Source organism: Parasteatoda tepidariorum, chromosome 5 (assembly GCF_982258835.1).
Source record: "Parasteatoda tepidariorum strain Cologne lab strain chromosome 5, Ptep-v5.0, whole genome shotgun sequence".
Lineage (NCBI taxonomy): Eukaryota > Metazoa > Arthropoda > Arachnida > Araneae > Theridiidae > Parasteatoda > Parasteatoda tepidariorum.
Genome location: NC_141759.1, coordinates 101,785,174 through 101,790,031, shown reverse-complemented (window position 1 = coordinate 101,790,031; position 4,858 = coordinate 101,785,174).

The window sequence follows — 4,858 nt, the reverse complement described above, 5'->3', positions numbered from 1 at the left end:
TAAAATTTTCAAAATTTCGGTTAATTTGGCCAACATTTTAGAAGGCTTAACACGGAGTAGCAATGTATTTTATTACATAAGCTTTTGAATTATTAACAAGTCGTGGTGGTAAGTAAAATCGTATTAATCGAATTTACTAAACCAAGAATCACACATGAAAACACTACCACTTTAAAATATTTATCGGACGTCCGGAGCAAGTTGGCATAGCTGTAAGTTATCCAAACAAGGGAGTTGTCTAAAATTGCCCAGCAGCGTTGCCATTTTGGTTTGAAAAATGTAATCCGATTATTAACACTAAGCATACCAACTCTTAATGTATACCTATTTCGACCATAGACCGGACTTTATGTTTCTTGATTGAATGTGTGTAATATGGATGTTAGGAAGACAATAAACTAAAAAAAACTTTATTATAATTAAACAGCATTGTATATTGCCAATTTTTATGTATTACAAACACAAAGAATAAGAATTTTTTAATTCATTGCTCAATGCATTTTTTACATATACAGGGTGTTTCCAATGTACATTTTCCGCAAAAATTTTTCTTCTAGTTATTATTATTTCTTTAATTCTTATAATTATAAGAATTTATAAGAATTATAATTCTTAAAATTAATATTATTTCTTCTAAGAATTTGGGCTGTCTTGATTGTTTCGACTTTTTTCTGAACTAACACTTAGTTAGCTAGACTAACTAACAGTTAGTTTAGCTAACAGTTAGTAGAAATGAAGTAACTAACAGTTTTAACCTAACAGCTTGTTAGAAATGAAGTAAAGCTATCAAAATAAAATATCAGCTACTTACCGAAACATTTAGTTTTTGTCACTTTTCATGACACAAAAATGCCAATCTAAAATTTTAGGTACTTTCTTGAAATTTGAATTCACAGTTATTCTGATTGAACTCACTACCAAGGGCGCCGGCAGAATAATATAAAAGGGGGTGCAACCCTCTAACAAACTACCATCCCCTCCCCCCGGAAAAAAATTTAAAATATTCTGCTATTACATTTTGTTTTGTTATTACATATACTTTCATCTGTTCATTTTTTCAAGATACATTTCTTCATTGTTAGCAAGATATTTAAAAAAAAGTACGAATTTCTTGTACTTGCAAATTTTGCCCAGAGGCGATCACGCTGGCGCTGGCATAGCTACTGACTTTAAAACACAAATAACTACAAACAGTAGTTTCGTATACTAACGTGTTTGTGCTCGCTTAACATTGGTATTTATTGTGTGGATGAAGTTTTACAGTTGCGAGAAGTCAGTTTGTGTTATACACTTTTGTTAAACTGAATAACTATAATAGAAAATATAATATCATTTACATTTTATTAAATGAAATTTAAAAATATAGCTTAGATATCTGCCAAGTTTGTGAATGCTCAGTGTACATAAGAAAAGAATCAAAGATGGCTCAGAATTCATTGAAAAAGTTATAAACAGATTTGGACAGCAAACAAGACGATTACAATTCTTGTTTGATTAAACAAGTTTTTAATTGTTACGTATCAATAATTGCTTAATTATTTGTTTTTCCATAAAAATATGTTTAATAAAAAAATTTTATAACAAAATTTTTCTGTATCTCTTTAATTGTTTAAAAAAAAAGCCGGGGGGGTGCAAATGCACCCCCGTCTCCGGCGCCCTTGCTCATTACGCAACAGTCTTTGCAGAAATGTGCAACTCTTCGAATGCAATACGTTGAACAATATTACATCGTAATAAATCTTATAAAGAATTAAATTGTTCCCCCGGTCAAATGACCAGTTTTGGTAGAATAGGTAAACGACAAGTATTATAATTCAAAACAAACAAAATACAAAAAAAAAGAGATAATTAACTGTATATAGTTGTTATAAAAAGTCATGAGGTCAAATGTGCAAAAACTATAAGATAATAAGCGCATTTTCGATGCAAAAGTTCTTAAACGGTGATTTGACCGTTTTTAGTATGTTTAGTGTTAATACACACTGCATTGAAAGACTACATTGGTTTAAAAAAAAAACATGAACATAAAATGAAACTAGGTATGTTTCAAGCACCCAGAGACAGGTGCTCGTTCTTGCCAGATGTGAATGAGGAAGAAAAAAAATTGAAACTTAAAACAGAAAGTTGCCAACGAAAAATGGAAATTAAAGGTATAAAAGGAAAGTAGAAAAACCATGGTAGCTGAGAATTAAACAGAAACAAAAATTAAAGATGAAATAAAAAACTTGGAGAAAAAAAACGCTGTAGTCGAGAGTTGAAAATGAATTTCCACGCTCCATGGAAAGTTGGTGAGAAACTTACGATGTTTATCGCTTCCCTTATCAATTCTTTTGAAGAAAAGAAAAAAATGCAAAAAATCAACATATTTTTTTATTTTAATAATAAATTCAAGGAACTAAAACAAAACATAGCACACAAGTTTTAAATTGAAATTTTAGTTTATTTTCTGTGTAAAAAACATTTAATTTAAAATCAGTTTACTATCCCAAATTATCTCGGGCAAATGAACAACGTTAAGTGTTAGTCTTTGTATATGTTCACATCTTTATAATCTGAAAAATCAACTGCATTAATTTCACTATCACTCGCGAACGGAATTTTTTTACACTTTTTTTTCTATGTAAATTTCGCAACCATCATACGTATAATCACGCAAAACGCGTGAACAGTCCCACAATCCAACAGCAAAACGCTAAAACAAAATTTGGAAATGCTTCCAATTACATATTGTTTTTTATTCATTTTTTGTTTTGTTTCCGGCCCAATGATAGCGCGACAAAACAAACCGTATTGGCGAATTCTGCTATGACCGGGTTTACTCGGAATAATAAATATTGGCAATATATGCATACCCGAATTAACTCGGGATAATCAAGGAAGCGGTTAATAGTGATAGGATATGTAAATAACTTAAATTCAATTTCATTAAAAGGCCTGAAAACGAATTTCAAACCAAAAACGGGATAGGATATTAGGAATTTTTTTGTTAATTCCTAATACAGTAGGGAACCGATTATCCGGAACGATCGGGACCATCGCTATTCCGGATAACTGATTTTTCCGGTTTTCTGAATCGCTACAAAAAGCCGTTTTTTTAATTGTTAAACCCAACTAAAAAAAAAAATTTTTGGAAATAATCTTAAAAAGAAGAAAAAACGATGAAGTAATACACTAATGATTAGTTCCAAAATGATGGCTAGGTAAACATCTTTCAAAAAAGAAAGAAAAATCTTATAAGGAAAAAAAAAAATTTTTTTTAAAAATATGGCGGGAAAATTTATTGAATTTCATTCCGGTTTTTTGGTTTTCCGGTTTTCTGATTTCCGGATAACGAGTTCCGTACTGTATATAATATTTAAGATTTTTATTTTTGATGGAAAAAGACGATAATGAAGTTATCTGCAAAGTTATAAGAAAAAGAGGAACGTTTGAGTCTTCTGAGTTTATCAAAAGCTGAATCATTTATAGAAGGGTCAAATCCGCTGTTAGGAACAAAACAAGCAGAAGAAGTTGAGTAAGGAATTTAAAAAAAAAAAATTTTAAAAAAAAGAAGAGTAAGACCAAACGAAATGGGCGCGAAAAACGGAAGTATGAAAAGCAGATATTTTCTGCCAGTTAGGGTGATTTCAATTAGCATGAGGGGATACCAGGGACTGTAAAAATGTTAACTATAAACAAAGGTCGCAAGATGATTAGGATGTTTAGTCACAAGTACATCAAAAAAAGTAGAGTAAAATTAATTTTTAGCGTCTATAGTAAATTTAAAATTGGAATTAACCGAGTCTTCTAAAATACAGCATTCAAAGCCAAATGGAAATCCTAGGACTCAGCCTCGAGACAAATATATACATAGCCATATTATTCGACGCATTATAAGATTCTAAGTAAAGTTATAATTATTAGGTGATACTATACAGCTCTATTGTTTTTACCCGGATGAAACCGGTTTGAATTTGTTTACTCTCCAGTATCAATTGGTTGACATTGTAATGCAATACGTTAAATATAAATAAAAATAGAAAATATATGAAATATCTCCTGAATAAAAACCCATTGCATGTATGTTTAAATATAAAAGTATTGCATATAAACTCGTGCGAAACATGTCATTATTAAAAAACTTAAGTGCGTCTAATGATTTGAGCTAATTATTATAATGTACCGATATAATGCTTGATATAATAAATATTCTATATTTATATAACATATCGTCCACTTCATCCAATTAAGGAATTTATATTATAAATCGTTGAATTTAAACAAGTGATACAAGAATGTAAACAGGTGCAAACCGGTTTCAGTCACATAAAAGCAATAAAGCTGCTTTCCATCACCTGATAATTAAGATTTTACGTAGATTCTTAGAGTGTGTCTAATAATTTGGTTTTAATATTATAATATTCTAATATAATGCTTGATATAATAAATATTCTATATTTATGTAATATATCGTCTAATTTATCCTATTGTCGAATTTATATTACATATCGTTCAATTTATTTAATTAGGAACGTAAACAGATGCAAACCGTTTACAGTCACTTAAAAACAATAACGCTGTATAGAACAGGTGCAAACCGTTTTCAGTCACTTAAAAACAATAACGCTGTATAGAACAGGTGCAAACCGTTTTCAGTCACTTAAAAACAATAACGCTGTATAGAACAGGTGCAAACCGTTTTCAGTCACTTAAAAACAATAACGCTGTATAGAACAGGTGCAAACCGTTTTCAGTCACTTAAAAACAATAACGCTGTATAGAACAGGTGCAAACCGTTTTCAGTCACTTAAAAACAATAACGCTGTATAGAACAGGTGCAAACCGTTTTCAGTCACTTAAAAACAATAACGCTGTATAG